Genomic DNA, 22,939 nt, shown 5'->3' on the forward strand with positions numbered 1-22,939 from the left:
TATACTAACTTTCATAAACACAATAATAATACGAGTTTGGTTCGAGTGTATTAAGAGTATTGTTGTTTATAAGTGTGAGTGTGTAGTTATTTTCTTTCCAAATACAATAATACGAAGTATTATATATAAAATACGTGCTATGTGTATATATTTGGTTGTGTTATGTGTGAATGAGTATTCACTCTCTTCTATCTTATAGACCTGCTTATTTCTTTATGAGAATTGTGTTATGTGTGTGTGTGCCTCATCTGTTATGTGATATATGTGTTGATTAAAGCATGCTATACAGGTTTTCTTTAAACTATGTATACAAATGTATATTTTTATCTACTAATATGTTGGGTAGAACATGGGTAGACAGTTGGTGTGTAATAAACAAATGAGAGGCCTCGTTGTTGTTTGATTGAGTCATCTAGCGGAGTTTAGATGACGACCACTGACTATTGTAGACAGTCTTGTGGAAACATTAGCAGGTTCGCCACTTGTAGGTGTTAATGAACTTGGGTGTTCATTCGCTGTACTCCATCCCCCTCATGGTTGCCTTATTTGACTTATATTGCTGAGGTACCCCCGAAGCATGTGTTGTCGCCCCGATGAAATATTCTTAGACTAGGTCCCTTATGTTAGTTGAATTAGGGACATTAAAGTGAGAATAACGGGAATGGGTAATTGGGTTATTGTTGGTTGGTGAAAATTAAATATGATATTTATTGTGGGTTGAAAACCCTATATGCTCACCAGGCTCCCAAGCCTGACCCACTCAGTTTTAAATTGTATTACAGGTAGTGGCGGAAGGGCATGAGATGGATGAACCATCAAGTTGTTTTGTTTACAAGTCTACATATGTTTATATTTGTCATATGACTTGTAATGTATTCGTTTATGCTTATTGGTCTGTATCGGAACATGACACCCCGAGTTTTGATTATAATGAAAATACATTTCTTTTATGAAATGCTTCGGTAAACAATGTTTTATCATGTTTTGTTTTTGGGAACAAATTCCGCAACTCTTTCAAATCAAAAGGATTTACTCTGAAAATATTTAAAAGCATAAATGAAAATCGGTCTTTTCTGGCCGAGATTTTGGGGATGTCACAAACAAGTATCCATTGCCGAGGATTGACGACCTATTCGATCAGCTGCAAGGTTCGAGCTACTTCTCAAAGATCGATCTTAGGTCAGGATATCATCAACTAAAGGTAAGAGAGTAGGATATTGAGAAAACTGCGTTCAGAACAAGATATGGACACTACGAGTTCTTGGTTATGTCATTTGGACTAACCAATGCTCCAGCAGCATTCATGGATTTGATCAATAGGGTTTGTAAACCATTACTCGATAAATCCGTGATAGTGTTTGTAACGACCCGTTTCCGGTATGTTAATTAATGTGTTTTGGGCTAAGTTTTCAAGAGGGACTCGGCGAGTTCTAGCCTGACTCGCCGAGTCGGGTCGCGCATCTTGTGCACGCGGAAGCCGGCGACTCGGCGAGTCCATATTCTGGACTCGGCGAGTCCATCCGTCTGGGTGAAACCCTAACTCCCCGGGTTTTGCTCACTATTTAAACCCCATTATAGCCTCCATCTCGTCACTTTTCCCCCGAGAGCACTGTGAGAAACCCTAAACCTTCCTCTTGTGAGCTTATAAGTGATCTTGTTCCATTTTGTGAAGGGGTGAAGAAGGAGAAGAAGAAGGAAGCAAGGAAACGAGTTCTAGTGCCAAGATCCAAGATCAAGTGTGAACTTATTCAGGTATTTTCGGAGTTCTCTTCTGGTTTCATGCTTAAACTTCCATTAGAGCTCTTTTAAGGGCTATTTGATGCTTGTTCCAAGCTTTATGCTTGCTTGATTGTATTATTAAGCCGAAATACCTTTGGATCTGAGTGTTGGGGTGTTGAAGAGTCCAGATCCACTGTCTTTTTGGGGTTACATTGCTTATTAGCCATGGATCTACCCTTACTGTGCATATTTTAGTCTTATTTCCCTCATTCATGTGGTTGTACACGTAAAGTTGGAAACTTTACGTGGTAAAACAGCTTAATGGACCTAGATCTATCATTTGCATGTGTTGGATTCAAGAGAAATCGAGTAAAAATATGTTGCATGGCGGCGACTCGGCGAGTCGGAAGAACGACTCGACGAGTCAGGTCGCGAGTCCCGAGTTCTCCAGTTTCTTCAGTGTCGAGTGGACGAGGTGAGTTAGGGAGTGGACTCAGCGAGTTAAGAGTAGACTCAGTACTGGAGGGACTCGGCGAGTTGTTCATACAACTCGGCGAGTCCAAGGCAATCTCCTTGAGGATTAAGAACAACTCGTCGAGTCTGTTCATCTGACTCGGCGAGTCGGATGAAGATCATCTGAGTTCTTGGATCCAGAGGGTACTCGTCGAGTCGATGCCGCACTCGACGAGTAACAGCATGTAAGAGTTGAACGGAGAGTCTAGGACTCGGCGAGTCGGGTATCCCGACTCGGCGAGTCAGCCCTGAGTAAGTCAACTTTGACCAAGGGTAAAAGAGTCATTTTACCCTGAGTATAGTGCTAGCGATTGATTGAGTGTGTTTATGGATTTGTAGCCGAGGAGATTCAGGAGCAGCAGCCGTTAGCTTTCCGAGCCACACACTCATCCGCTAGCTTACGAGGTGAGTCTCCTTTCCGTAGGGGCGGGTCTAAGGCCACAATGCCGGCCCGTCCAGTTAATAGTAGTTTCCGGACTTCGGTCCGATGTAGTAGTTCGTATATTTGATGCCTTCGTGGTTCAGACATGTTTTATGTGCTATGTGTATGTGTTTATGTTCCGGGCCACGGCCCGATGCAGTATGCAATATAAATGGTTATGATATGCTATGCTATGTGCAGTCAGTCCCGGACCTCGGTCCGATGCAGGGGACACGGTCCCAGTCAGTTCCGGACTTCGGTCCGATGCAGTCAGTTCCGGACTTCGGTCCGATGCAGTCAGTTCCGGACTTCGGTCCGATGCAGTTAGTTCCGGACTTCGGTCCGATGCAGGGGACAAGGTCCCAGTCAGTTCCGGACTTTGGTCCGATGCAGTTTCCGGGCTTCGGCCCGATGCAGTGGGCAAGGCCCAATATGTGTTTATGTGTTATTGTATGGTATGTGGTAGTTTGGGGGAGCTCACTAAGTTTCGTGCTTACAGTTTCAGTTTTGGTTTCAGGTATTTCCGCAAGCAAAGGGAAGAGCTCTGGATGACGGCATCGCACACACCACCGCCTCAGCTTTAGCCTGGGATTGATTTAGATGTTTGACTTGATGTAGTATGATACAGTTTTCCGCACAGTATTTTATTATGTTTTGGAATACATCACGTATGGTTTTATTATATGATGCTCTGATTGCAGTTTTGATTATATTAAAAACAAAAATTTTTGGGTCGTATTTTTGGGACGTTTCAGTGTTCATCGACGGCATTCTAATCTACTCGAAAAGTCTAGAGGAGCATGGCAAACATCTACGGAAAGTGCTGGAAGTGTTAAAGAAGGAGAAGATTTATGCTAAGTTCTCCAAGTGTGATTTTTGGATCCGAGAAGTCCAATTCTTGGGTCATGTGGTTAACCAAGAAGGGATAATGGTTGACCCAGCAAAAATAGAAGCGGTAATGAAGTGGGAACGTCCAAAAAGTCCCACGTACATTCGAAGATTTCTAGGATTAGCCGGATATTACCGACGAATTATCCAAGGCTTTTCTTCGATAGCTGCTCCATTGACAGCATTGACCCACAAAGGAGCTACATATACGTGGAGTGAGAAACACGATGAGGCATTTGAGAAGCTAAAGAAGAAGTTATGTGAAGCACCGATACTTTCTCCACCCGATGGATTTGAAGACTTCGCGGTCTATAGTGACGCATCTGGAGTCGGTTTGGGTTGTGTTCTGACCTAAAGAGAAAAGGTGATAGCATACGCATCTCGACAATTGAAAGAGCACAAAAGAACTACCCCACTCATGATCTGGAGTTTGCAACAGTAGTATTTTCCTTAAAGATATGGAGGCATTACCTCTATGGCACGAAGTGCAAGCTTTTCACTGATCATAAGAGTCTCCAGTATCTCTTTAATAAAAAAGAATTGAACATGAGGCAACGAAGCTGGCTAGAACTACTTAAGGACTGACTGTGAGATACTTTACCACCCTGGTAAAGCAAATGTTGTTGTTGATGCTCTCAGTCGAAATGTCAATCTTGAAAGGAAAAGGCCAAGAGCGTTGAGAATTGAAGTCGTCTCGACAATAGTGGAAAGCATCAGGAAAGCAAAAGAAGAAGCTTCAGAGAAGAATGACCGAAAAGAAGAACGTTTGGGAAAAACGTTAGTGTTAGGTACAAACAATCGAGGACAGAAGGTATTCCAAGATCGGATTTGGGTACCTAAGACGGGAGGAATAAGAGACCTTCTGATGGAAGAAGCACACAAGACCATGTACCCGATTCATCCCGGCAGCACTAAAATGTATAGAGACCTAAAACCCTACTACTGGTGGCCGACAATGAAGCTTGGTGTTGTGAAGTATGTGGTTGAATGTGTAACATGTGCAAGAGTTAAGGCACAACATCAGAGACCGTATGGGACTTTAGAACCTTTACCTATACCTATGGGTAAATTGGAAGACATCACCATGGATTTTGTGACTAAACTGCCAAGGACGAAGAATGGTCACGACATGATTTGGGTAGTCGTGGATCGTTTCACTAAGAGTGCACAGTTCATAGCAGCCAACAAGAAGTGGTCTATGGATAAGCTCGCAAATGCTTACTTGAAAGAGATAGTAAGACTTCACAGTGTTCCTCTTACGATTGTATCTGATCGTGATAGTCGTTTCACGTCGAGGTTTTGGAGGAGTCTACAAGAGGAATTGGGTATGAAATTATGTTTTAGTACGGCTTACCATCCACAGACTGATGGTCAGAGCGAAAGAACGATTAAAAAACTAGAAGATATGCTGAGAGCATGTACCCTTAAGTTCCAAGGTAGCTAGGATGAGCACTTACCTCTGGTAGAATTTTCCTACAACAATAGTTTTCACTCAAGCATCAAGATGGCGCCCTACCAAGCTTTGTACGGACAGAAGTGTCATACATCGTCTTGTTGGCTAGAAGCCGGAGAGAAGCAGTTTATGGGCCCCGAGATAGTCCATGAGACTGCTGAGAAACTGAAGGTGATTAGGGAAAGGATGTTAGCAGCTCAGGATCGTCAAAAGAGCTATGCTGACAAGAAAAGACAACCGATGACCTTCGAAGTTGGGGATTCGGTTTTGCTTAAAGTCTCACCATGGAAGGGACTTATAAGATTCGGGAAACGAGGAAAGTTGAGTCCAAGGTTTATTGGACTGTTCAAAGTTCTTCAGAAGATTGGGAACCAAGCTTACAAGCTCGAATTACCCGAAGAACGAGATGGTATTCATAACACTTTCCATGTGTGTTATTTGAGGAAGTTCACGGGAGAAGTTCCCGACATAATCCCGATCTCAGTTTAAAAATGGACGAGAATAAAAGGCTGATCGAAGAGCCTGAGGCAATTGTTCACCGTAAGACTAACAAGTTACGACGTAAGATGGTCGACATAGTGCTAGTCCGATGGAAACATTCAAATGGGACGAATCTCACTTGGGAAACAGAAAGTGACATGATGAGCCGCAACCCACATCTGTTTGTTGATGCATGCTTCCGGGACGGAATCATCCTAAGGGGGGGGGGGGGGGGGAGAATTGTAACGCCCGGGTTTCAGGGCTAAGCGTTTTTGGGCGATGTAATAGTCTAGGCCTACTATTTTAACTCTTTTTGAAGTAATAAAGATGAAATATTTCAATTCTATGTGACTTATGTGTATTTGTGTGCTTATTACTTAATTATAAAGAGATAATTAATAAAGAATAAAAATAAGCGTCAAAATTAAAGTGTGATATAAGTCTGATATCTTTACATGAATTTGTAGTGGTCGAAACAAGGATTTCGGGGATAGAAAGAACGCCGAAATCCAAGTTATAACGAAGAAGTTATGACTCGTCGAAGTTTACCGACGGAACCGGCACGGCACCGGGAAGCGTAGTGAATTTACAATAGAAGAATTTTTAGCCTTAGTAATCTAAACCAAAGTTTTAGAGTATATTAAACCAAGAAAATCCATAAAAAGAACGCTTAAATTTGACTTCGTATGAGGAAGTTATGATTTTTCAAAGTTTCGGCTTAGCAGTATACAGCCGGAAGCTCGAATTTTAGTTCGAGCGGTTTTTGGCTTACACGACCTAAATGAGAGTTGAAGATCTAATTAATAGGAACTCGACGGTAAAAATACAGACGAAAACGGAGTCCGTATGAAGGAGTTACGAATTCTTCGCGGTCATTTAGCAGTCTAATCTCCTCCTACTGTTAAGTTTAAATTGCTCGAGAATTAGCCGACGGGGTCTAAATGAAAGTTGTAGATCTTGTTTTTACCTATGCGTTGAAAAAAAGAACGTCAAAAACGGAGCTCGTATGCGAGGGTTGTGATTTTTCTAAGTTGGGAGGCTGATACGCGATATTGGATGACGTGGCACCACCAGAATTGGACACGTGGCAACACCAGAAGGCTGCCACATGCACCAACTCGGCGAGTTTTGGGTCAAGACTCAGTGAGTTCATCATATATTTTCACTATAAATAGAGGTGTCGGGCATTCCAACTTCCTCACACCTCACCCTTCAACTTTCTCTCTATACACTCTCTCTCTAAGCTCCCTAACCCCCCCCCCCCCCCTAAAGTCTAGGTAAACCCCCTAGCACCCGAAGGAAGCCCCGAGAAAAGAGCCTTTTGGCTCGGAAACTCTGCTCCAGCGAAGCCCGGTTTTTGAGAAAAACCCATTGTAAGTGAGCTATGCCTAACCTATCTTTAGTATAGCTTATGTTTTAATATAGTAATGTTATTAGGAACTTATAATAAGTACTTGGGCTATTATTATATGTTATATAAGTATCATTTAACGCTTATATAATAGTAATAATAGCTAGACTATTAATTAGTCTCGGTGAATATAAGACTAAACCCTAGTGGTAATGATACTAGGTTTTGCCGAAGGAAAATTGTGTTAAGAGTAACGAAGTGTTGTACGAGTGCCGAGTCACCACCTTCTCAGGTGAGTGCATAGTTACTTTTAGCTTACACATAGATATGAAGTATTTTATATAAATTACGTGTTCTGTGTGCATATTATCTGTATACTTGCTATTTATGTTGGATGAACAATTTTATACATGTTTTAAATGATTTAAACTGTATATGTATTTTATATCTACAAAATGTGTTGGGTAAAACATGGGTAGATGTAATAGTTGTTGTGTGAGAAAATAAAATGATGAGACGCCTCGTTATAGATGTTATTGATGATCCAGTCATCTAGCGGAGTATAGATAACAACCACGGACTATTCGAGACAGTCCAGTGGAACACTAGCAGGCTCGCAACCTGTAGGTGTTTATTTGAACTGTGTGTTTATTTGAACTGTGTGCTCACCAAGTGTACTCCATCCCCCACATGGTTGCCTTAAGGACATTTATTGCTGAGTAATCCCCTTAGCAGTAGTGTCCATCCCGATGAAAGTCCTTAGACTAGGTCCCTTGTGTTAGATGTTTTAGGGACGTAAAGTAAGGATAACGGGAACAGGTAATCGGGTTTGTTTGGTTTGATAAAGTTAATAAACTTATTTATTGTGGGTTGAAAACCCTATGTGGTCACCAGGCTCCCAAGCCTGACCCACTCAGTTTCTTGTATTACAGGTAGTGGCGCATGAGCATATATGTGATGTCTTGGGATGAGAGATTAAGGGATTTTAGGCTTGTAAATAAGGAATGATGTAGTATGGCCTATGTTGTATTGTTTATGCTTATGATCTGTATCGAACATGACATCCCGATTCTTTAAAATGAAATACATTTCTATGGAAACGCTTTTGATAAATCGTTATCATATTTTGTTTTGGGACAAATTCCGCAGCACTTTTATTTAAAATGTTACTCTGATTTTCAAACAAAGCATAAACAAAATCGGTCTTTTCTGGCCGTGAAAATGGGGATGTCACAATGTGGTAACACGAAGATATGAAATATATAGATAAAGAAATTATAACTCACAAACTCAATATAGATCCTTCTTTCAGGCCTATACATCAAAAAAGAACGAAATTTGCACCCAAAAGGAGCCAAATCATTCAAGAAGAAGTTGAAAAACTTCTCAAGACGAGAATACAACAGAGGTAAAGTTCCCTAGATGGCTAGCCAACGTGATGGTGGTACAAAAGAAGATTGGAAAATGGAGAGTATGTGTGGATTAAATGGATCTCAATAAGGCTTTCCCTAAGGATCCTTTCCCTTTACCACACATAGACTCGATGATAAAGCCATGGCAGGACATGAGCTACTAATGTTCACGGACGCTTTATTCGGATTACAAAAAATACAAATGGAACCATCCGATCAAGAGGATGTTGCCTTTATAATGCTTATTGGTATATATATTTGTATTGTATTGCCTTTTGGTCTTGAAAATGTCGAGGCGATATACCAAAGATTGGTGAATCGAATGTTCAAATAAAAACAAGGGGACACCATGGAAGTCTACATTGATAACATGGTGGTCAAGTCAAAAAGAGTTAAAGATCACCTCAGGGATCTTCCAAGAAGACTTCGATATATTACACGAATATAATATGAAGCTGAATTCTTCCAATTCTAACTTTAGAATGAAGACATGCAAGTTCCTTGGTTATATTGTCACCGAGAAGAGTATAGAAGTGAATCCTGGCCAAATCAAAGCCATAATTGATCTAAGATCCCCAATGTCAACCAAAGAGATCTAGAGGTTGACTTGAAGAGTTGAAGCTCTCAAAGAGGTGCAAACCTTTCTATGATGTCTAAAAGAAAAATAAGAAGTTCGAATGGACTAAGGAGCATGAAGATGGCTTCCAAGAAATTAAAAAATATTTAAGTTCAACATCCCTATTAGTGAAACCATTAGATGGGGAACCACTCCTCCTATATCTTTCAGTATCCTCAAATGTTGTAAATGCAGTTCTAGCCAAGGATCTCAAGCAGGATCAACATACAATTTACTATGTAAGTAAAAGTATCCTAGATCCTGAGACCAAGTATTCTCATCTCGAAAAACTAATACTTGCACTATTTACACTTCTAGAAGAAGAAAATATGGGAAAATGGATGCTCTTCCCGGACGGGGCATCCAACTTCAGAGGTACGGGCCTAGGGATCATGCTAAAATTTCCACAGGGGAATATCCTACCCCATCCCATTATCTATAAATTTGACGCATTCAACAATGAAGCATAATTTGAAGCACTTATTATGGGACTACAACTAGTTAAGGATCTTTAGGTATACATCGGTTCATTATTAATAACTAACCATTTTAACGGATCTTATGCAGTAAAAGGTGAAAGATTAGCATGATACTTTAAAATACTTACAACCTTAGCCTCAGAATTCAAAAACTTTAGCTTAGTCTAAGTTCTTAGAGAAGATAATACTGAAGAAGACGCACTAGCTAACCTATGATTTTCTCTCAGGATCCCGCCAGAAACCAAGATCCCGATAGTCCACATAGTGATCCCGGTAATAGAAGATCCAACTAAGAAACTAGAAGACCTCGCTACCCATGACCAAACAACTCGCATTGCAGAAATCGAAGATCCTTACCTCCAACCCTCTAACCATGATGTCAACACTCAGGATCCTAGACCAAACAATCAGGATCCTCAATAACATCCAAGATCAATGACCTAACCTATTATAACATACCTCCAAAATGGAACGATCCCAAAATAAGAAAAAAGAAATAGATCATTCAAAATGAGGGTCTCACACTTTGTGATGGTCCAAGGAGTGTTGTACAAAAAATCCTTCGCTTGCCCATATCTAAGGTGCCTACAGGATCACAAAGCTGTAAAAGTCTTGAAATACATACAAGAAGGGGTTTGTAGAAACCATATTGGGGGCAGATTGTTATGTTGCAAAGTGTTAAGAATGGGATACTATTGACCAACCATGAAGAAATATGCCTTCTTATATGCTCAAAAAAGTGATGATTGTCAATGACAAAGCAACATCCTTCACCAACCGGTAGGAGCTCTACATCCCATCATTTCACATTGGCCATTTATGAAGTGGGGAATGGACATGGTTGGTAAATTGCTTAAGGTATCAGGAGAAAAGATTTCATTCTAGCAATGATAGATTATTTCTCAAAATGGATAGAAGTTGAGGGTTTTGTTCAAGTAAGAGACAAGGAGATAGTCTAATTCATCAAGCATAACATCCTTACCAGATTTGAGATCCCTACAAAGATCATATGTGAAAACATATCCTAGTTCATAAGCAAAAGAACATGGATTTTTGCACTATTTGGGGGATCAAAATGGTAACTTCCACCCCAATTCACCCTCAAGCTAACGGACAAGCCGCGTCCAGTAATAAAATCATAGTTAACAACCTGAAGAAAATATTAGGCAAAAAGAAGGCAAGATGGACTGAGGAAATTCCTTTTATACTGTGGGAAAATAGGACCACAATTGACGACAAAAGGTCAAAAGCATACTGCTTAGTGTTGGGAGCAGAAGTCATGATCCCCACAAAAGTAGTAATCCCAACGACAAGATAACAGTTCCAGACAGAAGACAACAACAATAGGATCCTATTTGAGGATCTTGATACTATTGATGAAATAAGGGACCTCGCCAAGATCTACATTACAACTCATCAGCAAAGGATCACTAAAGCCTACAATAGGAATATTAAGATCCTGAGATTCCAAGTAGGCGACTTGGTTTTAAGGAAAGCATTTCAAAATACCAAGGATCCCAAAGATGGTAAGCTAGCACTTAAATGGGAAGGCCTCTATCTTATCGATTCAGAAGCAGGAAAGGGGGGATATTAGTTGGCTACTCTATAAGGAAACTTCTTACCAAGTTCATGGAACGCAATACACCTCAAGACATATTTCATGTAAGTCAAAGTCACAAGGTTTCATTATGAGAAGTGGTGGGTCACTCAATTGTATAAATTTGATGATGTAAAATATATAAACTATAGTTAGATAGTTAATCTGGAGATATGCTGATGGAAGTTCATATGTCGAAGACTGAAGAGCATCCCCTGATGACTGAAAGACCCTGAAGACTCTATCAGCACCAAAGGCATGAAGACACCATCTACTAAAGACTGATTAGTGCTTCCAAATGCTGATGGAAATTCATATGACACAAAAATCAAGTGATAAGCTGATGAGACTCGTTGATGGTACCATATGTTGAAGCTGAAGTTGACTCTAAACCTAAAGCTAATCTCGCTGAAGCTGACATTGATGCCCTAATCAGTATGACTTCCTGAAGTTGATGCTCTAATCAGCTTCTGATGTGTTGGTGTTGATATATGAATCTTGAGAAGATCTGATATGATACACTCCTTTTATACCATAATTGTTGATATGTAGATTAGATACAATCCCTTGATTATAGGATTTCTCTAGACTAGATTAATATATATACAACATTAGGGTGAAACCCTAATGTGTGGCTTGGTGTCGTCATTAGCTTTATACCAATCATCTTTGTGACAACCTATTTTCTAGGTGAAAACAAACCATTTCTTGGTGAAAGAAATTTTTGTGATACTTCTGTGTTCTTCATTATTCTTTCATGTTTATATTTGACCTACGGATCTACAAAGGTATGAGGACTTTCAATTGGTATTAGAGCATACTAGAACATTCGTTCTAGGATTTGTTAAAGATTCAGAAGTTCATTCACTATTCAGATACTCGAAAATCAGAAGGAGAAGAAGAAGAAGATATAAAGAGTATTTCAGACATTCAAAAGAGAGAGTATGGTATTTTTCTTATTTTTTGTATTATGTAACTATATATGGTATGTTTGGTCCTTATAATGTTTCTTAGATGAGAGAAGAATTCATAAGTGGAAGGATCAATAAAGATACAAACATTCTTGATGAAGAAGAAAAACATAATATTTTAAAAAATAAAAGGGCAACTGATTCAAGCCCGTTGTCATGTTTTCCAGATCTGATGTACGATCCAAAGGCTCATCTATCTATATTCTTCATTGCTGAACTTGATCTGAAAGACAAAATCATCAATAAGAATCAAGAAGATATAGAAGACTTATCAAAGATTCTGGTTGAAAGGGAGAAAGAGGTGTTAGATCTAAATGAAAAGATCAAAGAAAAGGTTGTGAAGAAAAGTTTTTCATTGATAAGTGTTCAAACTGAAGATGCACCTATGGAATGTTCATCAAGAAACTCTTTTTTTCACCGTAATGAACATCACATCAGCTATTGCACCAACAAGCCTCACGATGACAAGCTTCAAGCTAAGAGAGTTCGCACTGTCAAGACTTCACACGCTAACAAATTAGTTCACACTGATAAGTTTCTTCTAGCTGACAAGACTTTTGACACTCTCAAGTTATCTAAAGCTATGACGTTTCCAACTCGTCCTGTCAAGATTCAAGCTCCATCTCTAAACATCAGAAGAGTTCAAGCCGGTCAGTCTTCTAATATTTGTTTTGGGTTTAATAATAATTCTTACATGGAAAAATGAACAAAGACAAGGAAGAAGAGGCAACAAACAATGAAGGTTTATATTTGCATAATTAGTTCAAATTAAGTATACATTTTTATTCATTTATTAGCTAAATTATTGAATTTTATGGACAAAAGGTACTTAAAAGTGTTTGAATTATGTTTTCAGTCCAAAAATGAAGCTCGGAAGCGAAAGGAAGCAGGAGAAACAGTTAGAAGTTCGAGAATGGAACAAAGAAGAGAAACATTGAAAAAAGCACCTACTCGGCGAGTAGGGCGACTACTCGGCGAGTCCGATCGAAGAATCGAGAAGATAAAGACTCGGGATCCCAGAGAGTTATCACAATACGGGGAATGTGAGATGGACTCGACGAGACGCCACCTGACTCGACGAGTCGATTCATATATATAAAGATAACTCCTCAGAATGATATGAAACAAATTCTGGGGAGATTCAGAAGAGTTTTGTTGCGATTAAGAAGTCAGAAAACCCTAGAAGACGAAGTCATAAGCTAGAATTCAATCCCGAAGGATAATTGAGGCAAAACTTCATCATTCCACTTAATCTTTTGTTTTGTCATTATGGTTAAACAATTAGACTCTGTATGTTTGCTGTTATTTACTTCAATTATGAGCTAAAACCTTTAGACTTCTGTTTGGGGATACAAAATTGATAATATGGTTTGATTGATTGGTAGGATTAATTCTAAGTTGGTGAATTTTTGTTATTCTAGCTTGCTAAAGAACCTTGTGTGTGAATAACAATTTTTTTCTGTTAATAGGAAGATAATTGATTAGCATGAACATCTATTGATTATTAACCTCATATGCTATGTGATCACTATGCCATATGTCTAGGATTAATGAACATGAAACTAGAGTTAATAAGAAAATTGAGTAAATTCATGTGCAAGCTTGTGTGATTACCATCAACAAGAAGTTAATTAAAAGATTAAATTAGTTAACTATTGTAAGTCTAAAATAATCCGAATAATTAATCTAGTAAATCTAATTAAATTAGACAACTGACCACTGTTTAAGTTAGTTTATTTGCTAAGGATTAGTGTAGTGAATGCGAATCTAATTACTTGAATCGGTAACCAACAAAAGAATGATTCCATTGCACCATTACCTTGAAATCAACAATAAGATAAATTGAGTTGAACTAAACAGAAGTTCCTTCCCAATTATTGAATCTAGTTAATTCTTTGTTTTCTTGTTAGTAATAGTTAACAAGTTTCTAGTCTTGTAAAACTAGAGAAAACCCTACTTAATTAATTTAGATTAAATTAGTTTTTAGTTTTAATTTGTTGTTCCCTGTGTTCGATACCCTACTTATTCAACTATATCACAATTGATAGGTTCACTGCCTTTTGTGTGTTATTTGATAATTAAAAGTAGGTTTAAAACTAAGTGAGTTTGCACATATTGATAGGTTCACTGCCTTTTGTGTGTTATCTGCGGATGGATTCGAAAAGTTGTAATTCTAGATTATGTATGCTTGGGTTTCATAATCATTATTCCTAAGCATATGATTTAGTATTCACATAGACATATGAGGTTAACAACTAAGAGATGTTTATGCAGCTTAATTGTCTTCCAATTAAGAGAAAATAATTGTGATTAATGCATATGGTTCTTTAAATAACTTAATTTAATAAATCACCAATAAACAATTAACCAAAAACTAAGAATTAAACCATAGGAGTTCCTTGGTATTCCCCAAACAAAAACAAAAACGTGTTTAGCTCATAGTTGCAGTAAAAACAAACACAAAAACAAGTCTAGCTAGATTAAACATACTCAATTCCTAAAGCTAAGTGGAATGATTAACCTAGTTGCTTCAATTCTTCAAAAGGTTGAAGATTAGAATTCCTCAGCGTCTTCAAGGGTTCTCAATCATAGTTGGATCTTCAAAAAACGCCAGAAAAGTAGTCCCATTGGATAAAGGGTCGGTTTTTATAAATATCTCAAAACAGGGTGTACTCGGCGAGTAGCAGACCCAACTCGCCGAGTAGACTTATTGTTATTCGTCTTGAATCAGGAGTCGTGGCTATCTTATGGAATATTCAGCTGGACTCGCCGAGTAGGCTCGTGTACTCGCCGAGTAGGTAAGTTTTTGTCCCTCAATCTTCTTTCTTTGGTCTCTAATTTCTTTCCCTTGTTCCCTTTCACTCCAAAGCATGTCTTTTGGATTGAAAACAAAATTTAAACAATATTAAGTACCTTTTTTTCCATATTATTCACATAATTAGTTAAAAATGTATGCTAAATAATTAACTAATTATGCACATATCAAAATACCCCACACTTGACTTTTGCTTGCCCCCAAGCAAAACTGAATTTTAAACATATAGAATTACATATGACAATTCCAATCTAACCCAGCCATTATGCCAAGACCGCAACACATGCGTTTGTCTCTAAAATTGTCCTAAGTACCCCCATACTCCAAATACTCACAATCCTCATAAACATTCGCCCACTCACCCCGAACTATGCTCATTTTATGCAACCCTCCGAATCCATCCGCAGAAAACCTCTTACCCTCAAGGTATTTTTAATTGAGCAACCTAAGCATACATAATCTAGAATTACAACTTTTCGATACCACTATGGAGCTTTCTTGAATTCTTTACTTCCTTGACATTTGATCTTTAATTTCTTTGAATTCACCACCTTGTTGTTTGATTTTTGGTATCTTCAACTTTTTGAATCTTCGGAATTTTCGATCTTCTAATTTCATACTTAACTTTGATGCTCCAAAAATTCTTCAACATTTTCTTGTAATTCTCTCTTTTTTTTAACATCCAACTCACTTTTTTCACTCAAAACCCTACATGCTTAAGCAGGGGCGCTCAACTTCAACCTTTATTGGTTAGCGATAATAATTTTCCTGGATACATTTCAGGTTTAGGCTACTATACATATTGCATCCCTCAGGCTGAGCAGGGTCGTGTTTTTGTCCCATGATTTCACTGGAATAAGGAAGCCACAAATGCACTAGAACGTATATAGGCTCAACTAAACATTTGGGTTTTCACGCAATCATCAACACAATTCTAATATGGAATCCTAATTTGCTCTTACCAAAATTTTCTAATTTAAATCCCTAAGTAATATTTTTGGTATGTAACAATTTTTAAAATTAGCCTATATTAAGATTCTAAATTTTCTAATATGTGACCAACCCCCTACCCCACACTTATTTTATGCAATGCCCTCATTGCATACTATGCAAAAAATAAAAATGCAAATATATAGAGGGAATTGGAACAAACTCCCCTGGGGTAGCAGTCGATAGGTTGATACTCTCTTCTTTAGCTCCTTCTTCTCTTGACTTTAGCCATGGGAACAGCTCATCCATGGCTTGGGTGTCATGTCTCGTGTGGTTGACAGCTCGAAGATCTCACGGAACAAGCTTCTTAGAAAATCTCCAGTGACAATTCTTGACAAAAAGTGGACAGATACAGCAGTAAAAATGCTCAAAGCAGTTGTGGGAATCGAAAATTGGCAGTCTACTCGGCGAGTAGTGTCGTGGACTCGGCGAGTATCTCTTGACTTGGAACGATATCGTGTAATATCTCAGGTACTCGCCGAGTAGAGTTTGTGCACTCGGCGAGTAGGCGCTGTTTTGCCAAAACTGGTCCAGCTGACGTTCCTTTCGACTCTGGTTTTGAAACTGGAAATGCAAACTGACCCTCACTCTAATTCCTTCAGCAGCAACACTCTCCATTACTCTCGACTCTCACGGACTCAATCCTAAGGACAAGACTCCATACTTTTCTTGAAAATCTCTCATTCCTTTCTTGCCCCTCACAAATTAGTATGCCTCCTAATCTTCTATCCCTGGAAAAAAAAAAGACAACTAAAAGTGACAATAATAATCAACCCCACAAAAAGAAACATCATCCAAGTGTTTAACATTTGTTCAAAACATAACATCATAAAAACATAAAAAAACTTCATTCTTCATCTTCCATGTCGGCTCCTCCCGCGCCACTTCCTCCTTCTCCATCTCTTCTCCTCATTCGCTCGTCCCAACTTATAATATATGGATATCCGGGACCGGGTCTTGGGGCAATATTCATCTGTTGGAAAAGGTATTCAAAAGATTTGTTATTATAATTCACCCCTTGTCCAATGTCACTCAAGTAACGTCGGTACTCCAATTGGTTCCATCCATCATTGTCCTCCTCCACCGGAATAACTGGTGGGTCTTCCCGCACCCGCTCGCTACGTTGTCGGACCCGCCTTCCCGGCTCCTCAGGAATTGTCGGCTCGTCTTCATGCGAAATGGTGAATGAGTCGCCAAATTTCTCAACTATCCGTGCCCTCCGATATAGTGCAGTGTTGAATGGTGGAGGGTGGATAACCGTGAGTGCCCGAGCTTGTTGCATATCTAGGATCCCATACGACTTTGCTAGCCTAGTCACAAAATGCCTCCATTGATTTTTGAGTTGACTTTTTCTTTAACCGCCCCTTCAGCGAGGAATTTGGCAATGCAATATGGGAGGTTGCAAAAAGCGTCGGGAGTAATAATACTCCATAAATAGAAGATGTCGAGGGTTGGGACCTTGTCCCAATCCTTCCTCATGTTGATGGTGCTAGCCACAAAACGGTGGATGAGGCGGTGGATTGGTGAGCGAATGTGGCCTTCTTGGGCGGTGGAAGGGATATACACCCGATTAGCGATCGTGTTCCACCATGTAGAGGCCACCACTGCCTCTAGGAGTTCCTTATAGCAATTTTCCAGGAAAGTTTCAGAATCTTCAGACAGCATCGTGCTCTGATCATAAATACCCAATCTCCATGAAAAATCAGCAATGTTGCAGTGTCGCAGATCCCCGCCCAAAGAAAAAGAAATTGTGTTGTGGTTGTAATACTCACTACCACCTCGGAATGAGATGGTAGCAAAGAATTCCCAACACAGCTCGGCGTATACAGGCTCTTGAATCTTGAATAGTTGTAACCAACCATCACATGTGATGGTGGTATACCCCAGATTGCATTCCTTCACCAAGTAAGGCGTAAGCTCCTCCTCCAATCCTACATTTCCTAGCCACCCCCAGTCAACTGCATTTGGTAGATGGATTTCCTTTTGTCTGAGCGCTTCCAGCCTGTTTTTGGCCATTGTTTGTGATGACTTGGAAGTGAGTTGTTAAAAAGAAAGCCATGGAATATCACTTTGGCTTCCCCCACGAGAAGACTGCCCCCTTCTGGCCATTGTTCTTGCATAAGAATATCAAAAACACACAAACAAACAATACCCAATAATTAAAAACAAAGGAATCTGGGCTGAATAGTCATCTACTTGCCGAGTAGGATGAACAGCGGGACTGTCTGGTGCCGGACCTATGTATACTGTCCAAAAATCCAAATTTTTCATAGGGGTTTGTTGTAATAACCTATCTAACCATAAATCATAAAGAAATTCATCCTAACATTACCTAATTTATGGCTAATTTGAAACCCTAGAATTTGAGGAAACCCCCAAATCCGAAATCAAGCAAAATCGGGGCAAATCTATGATAAAGATCGAACCTTTAATGAGTTTATAGTGTAAAGATGTTACCTTTTTCTTTGAATGATGAAGAATGAGTGGAAAATTGGAGAGAATCGGACGAAATCGCTAAAATCGCCGAGGCTGTTTAAGAGTTTGATGTGCACGGCGAGTATGGGGATGAAATGGGTGAAAACCCTCTTTTTTACAGTTTTATATTTCAACCGTGTAAATTGGCTACTCGCCGAGTACAAATGTCGTTACATGTTTTATCGGTCTACTCGGGTAGGTACTCGCCGAGTATACGTGCCTACTCGGCGAGTAAACCTTGCAGTTTGAAAAAATTATGATAATTTTGAAAAATTAATGTATTTTCTCATGTTTTTAAGCCATCCACCCCACACTCTAGGCATTGCTTGTCCTCAAGCAGTTATGTTCTTAAAAATAGATGAAGAAAAGAAAAAATAATGAAAATAAAGAAAAGGAAAGAAAATGCAAACTTGAAACTCGAGTTGCCTCCCGAGAAGTGCTTCTTTTTAGGGAGTCATTAGTAGGACTCCTCCCCTTCTACGTGGTTGCAACCCCTTCCAGCAGCAGCAACTCTTCCATTCCTTCATTCCGGGGGACTCCTTCTTCATACTTTTTGACCCTATGACCATTGACCTTGAAAGGTGTGCCATATCTTGATAATAGCTCTATAGCACCATGTGGAAACACCGTCTTTACTAGAAAAGGACCATCCCATCTTGACTTGAGTTTTCCCGAGAAAAGATTTAGTCGTGAATTGAAAAGCAACACTTTTTCGCCTTCATGAATTTGTTTATCTTTAATCCGTTTGTCATGCCACATCTTGGTCTTCTCTTTATAAAGCCATGAACTAGAGTATGCATCATTCCTTAGCTCCTCAAGATCATTCATTTGCATTAACCGGTTGCTCTTTAGTTCCTCCATGTTGAAGTTACACCTCTTCAAAGCCCAAAACGCCTTGTGCTCTAGCTCCACCGGTAAATGGCATTGCTTTCCATAAACTAACCTATATGGTGTAGTACCAATAGGTGTTTTGAAAGCTGTACGAATATCCCAAAGTGCATCATCTAGCTTATCCGACCATTCCTTGCGGTTGCTCCCCACCGATTTCTCCAAAATTCGCTTTAAGGCTCGATTTGTTACTTCGGTTTGTCCACTAGTTTGTGGATGGTATGATGTGGAAAACTTATGGGTTACCCCATATTTATTTAACACTTTTTCCAATTGGTCATTGGCAAAATGTGTGCCTCGGTCACTTATAAGGGCTTTCGGGACTCCAAATCGTGAAAATAATTTCTTTAAAAACCGCACCACCACCCGACCGTCATTTGTTGGTAATGCTTGTGCCTCCGCCCATTTGGATACAAAATCCACCGCCACTAGTATGTATTTGTTCCCTTTAGACATGGGAAATGGTCCCATGAAGTCAATTCCCCACACATCAAACACCTCGCACGCTTGGATACTATGTTGTGGCCTTTCATTTCGAGATGAAATGTTTCCCACTCTTTGACAAGCATCACATTCTTTGACAAATTGGGTTGCATCTTTAAAAATTGTGGGCCAATAAAACCCAATGTCAAAGATCTTCTTTGCCGTGTAGTGTGCTCCATGATGTCCACCCGTGGGCCCGCTATGACAATGCTCTAATATTTTCCGTCTTTCCTTCCCGAATACGCATCTCCGTATGATCCCATCCGCACAACTCCGGAAGAGGTATGGCTCGTCCCAAAAGTAATATTTTAAATCGGAAAAGAATTTCTTCTTTTGTTGACTGCTAAAATCTTTCGGGATGTATTTTGTAGCTAAATAATTAGCTATGTCTGCGAACCATGGCTCTTCTCCCACGGTCACCATAATGTACTCGTCCGGGAAGTCGTCTCCATCTTTATCTTCTTGTAATTGCGGGTTCTCCAGCCTTGACAAGTGGTCAGCTGCTACATTCTTCATTCCTTTCTTGTCTCGTATCTCTATGTCGAACTCTTGAAGAAGTAGCACCCATCATATCAGTCTTGGCTTGGCATCCTGTTTTGCAAACAAATACTTGATAGTCGAGTGGTTAGTAAAAACAGTAGTTTTGGATAAAACCAAGTAAGGGCGGAATTTATCATAGGCATACACCACAGCTAATAATTCCTTTTCAGTGGTGGTGTAATTCTCTTGGGCTGGATTTAGAGTCTTGCTAGCATAGTATATGGGTCGAAAGTGCTTATCAACCCTTTGACCAAGGACAGCTCCTAATGCAAAGTCACTAGCATCACACATAATCTCAAGTGGTAAGTTCCAATTTGGTGCAATAATGATCGGGGCATTAGTTAATTTTTCCTTTAAACATTCAAATGCCTCAAAACATTCTTTAGTAAAAGTAAATGGTGCATCTTTTAGTAGTAATTGTGTTAGAGGTCTAGTTATTTTGGAAAAATCTTTTATGAAACGCCGGTAAAAACCCGCGTGTCCTAGAAAACTCCTAATGCCCTTCACATTAGTTGGTGGGGGTAATTTTGCAATGGTGTCAATCTTTGCCCGATCCACTTCAATTCCTTTTTTGGAAACTTTGTGGCCCAAAACTATACCCTCCTTGACCATAAAGTGACATTTCTCCCAATTGAGGACCAAGTCGGTTTTTTCACACCTAGCAAGCATTAAGTCAAGATTTGTGAGACAATCATGGAAAGAAGATCCAAAAATGGAAAAGTCGTCCATAAAGACTTCCATGAATTTTTCCACCATATCGTGGAATATGGCTGTCATACACCTTTGAAAAGTCGCGGGTGCATTGCAAAGCCCAAAAGGCATGCGTCTATAAGCAAAAGTCCCACTTGGGCAAGTGAATGTGGTCTTTTCTTGGTCCATTGGGTCTATGGGTATTTGAAAATAACCCGAGAATCCATCTAGAAAGCAATAGTAGCTATGGCCCGATAGTCTTTCTAACATTTGATCAATAAAAGGTAAGGGAAAATGGTCTTTACGAGTGGCATCGTTTAGCTTTCAATAATCGATGCACACTCTCCAACCGGTTACCGTTCGTGTCGGAATTAGCTCGTTCTTTTCGTTGGTTATGACTGTCATCCCTCCTTTCTTGGGCACCCACTTGGACCAGACTCACCCACGGACTGTCGGAAATTGAATAGATAATTCCCGCATCTAAGAGTTTGACCACTTCCTTCTTGACTACTTCTTGCATGTTTGGGTTTAACCTTCTTTGGTGTTGTACAACCGGCTTTGCTCCTCTTCCAGATTGATCTTGTGGGAGTAATAAGATGGGCTTATTCCCTTGATGTCGGTGATATAGCTAATTATTTAGCTACAAAATACATCCCGAAAGATATAGCTAATTATTTAGCTACAAAATACATCCCGAAAGATTTTAGCAGTCAACAAAAGAAGAAATTCTTTTCCGATTTAAAATATTACTTTTGGGATGAGCCATACCTCTTCCGGAGTTGTGCGGATGGGATCATACGAAGATGTGTATTCGGGAAGGAAAGCCGGAAAATATTAGAGCATTGTCATAGCGGGCCCACGGGTGGACATCATGGAGCACACTACACGGCAAAGAAAATCTTTGACATTGGGTTTTATTGGCCCACAATTTTTAAAAATGCAACCCAATTTGTCAAAGAATGTGATGCGTGTGTAAAACCAACTAGTTTTAATCCTACTAACTTAAACACAAAGACAAACACACAAAAGGCAATGTACCTATCGATTAGCAGTTTAGTTAAGGTAAGTAGGGTATCGAACACAGGGAACAGTAAACAATTAAAATAAATGCTAATAAAACAAGTAATAGAAAAAGGGTTTTCTCTAGTTTTACAAGACTAGAAACTTAGGTGTGCTTAAGTTTCTAGTCTTGTAAAACTAGAGAAAACCCTTTTTCTATTACTTGTTTTATTAGCATTTATTTTAATTGTTTACCATTCCCTATGTTCGATACCCTACTTACCTTAACTAAACTGCTAATCGATAGGTAAACTGCCTTTTGTGTGTTTGTCTTTGTGTTTAAGTTAGTAGGATTAAAACTAGTTGGTTTTAATATGGACTCGACAAGTCGCCACCTGACTCGACGAGTCGATTCATATATATAAAGATTACTCCACAGAATAATATGAAAAAATTCGGGGACGATTCAGAAGAGTTTTGCTGCGATTAAGAAGTTAGAAGACCCTAGAAGACGAAGTCATAAGCTAGAATTCAATCCCGAAGGAGAATTGAGGCAAAATTTCATCATTCCACTTAATCTTTTGTTTTGTCATTATGGTTAAACAATTAGACTCTGTCTGTTTGCTGTTATTTATTTCAATTATGAGCTAAAATCTTTAGACTTCTGTTTGGGGATACAAAATTGATAATACGGTTTGATTGATTGATAGGATTAATTCTAAGTTGGTAAATTTTTGTTATTCTAGCTTGCTAAAGAACCTTGTGTGTGAATAATAATTAATTTTATGTTAATAGGAAGATAATTGATTAGCATGAACATCTATTGATTATTAACCTCATATGCTATGTGATCACTATGACATATGTCTAGGATTAATGAACATGAAACTAGAGTTAATAAGAAAATTGAGTAAATTCATGTGCAAGCTTGTGTGATGACCATCAACAAGAAGTTAATTAAAAGATTAATTTAGTTAACTATTGTAAGTCTAAAATAATCCGAATAATTAATCTAGTAAATCTAATTAAATTAGACAACTGGCCACTGTTTAAGTTAGTTTATTTTGCTAAGGATTAGTGTAGTGAATGCGAATCTAATCACTTGAATTAGTAACCAACTAGCTTATGACTTCGTCTTCTAGGGTTTTCTGACTTCTTA

The sequence above is a fragment of the Lactuca sativa genome, chromosome 8 (genome assembly GCF_002870075.4).
Source record: "Lactuca sativa cultivar Salinas chromosome 8, Lsat_Salinas_v11, whole genome shotgun sequence".
Taxonomy (NCBI): domain Eukaryota; kingdom Viridiplantae; phylum Streptophyta; class Magnoliopsida; order Asterales; family Asteraceae; genus Lactuca; species Lactuca sativa.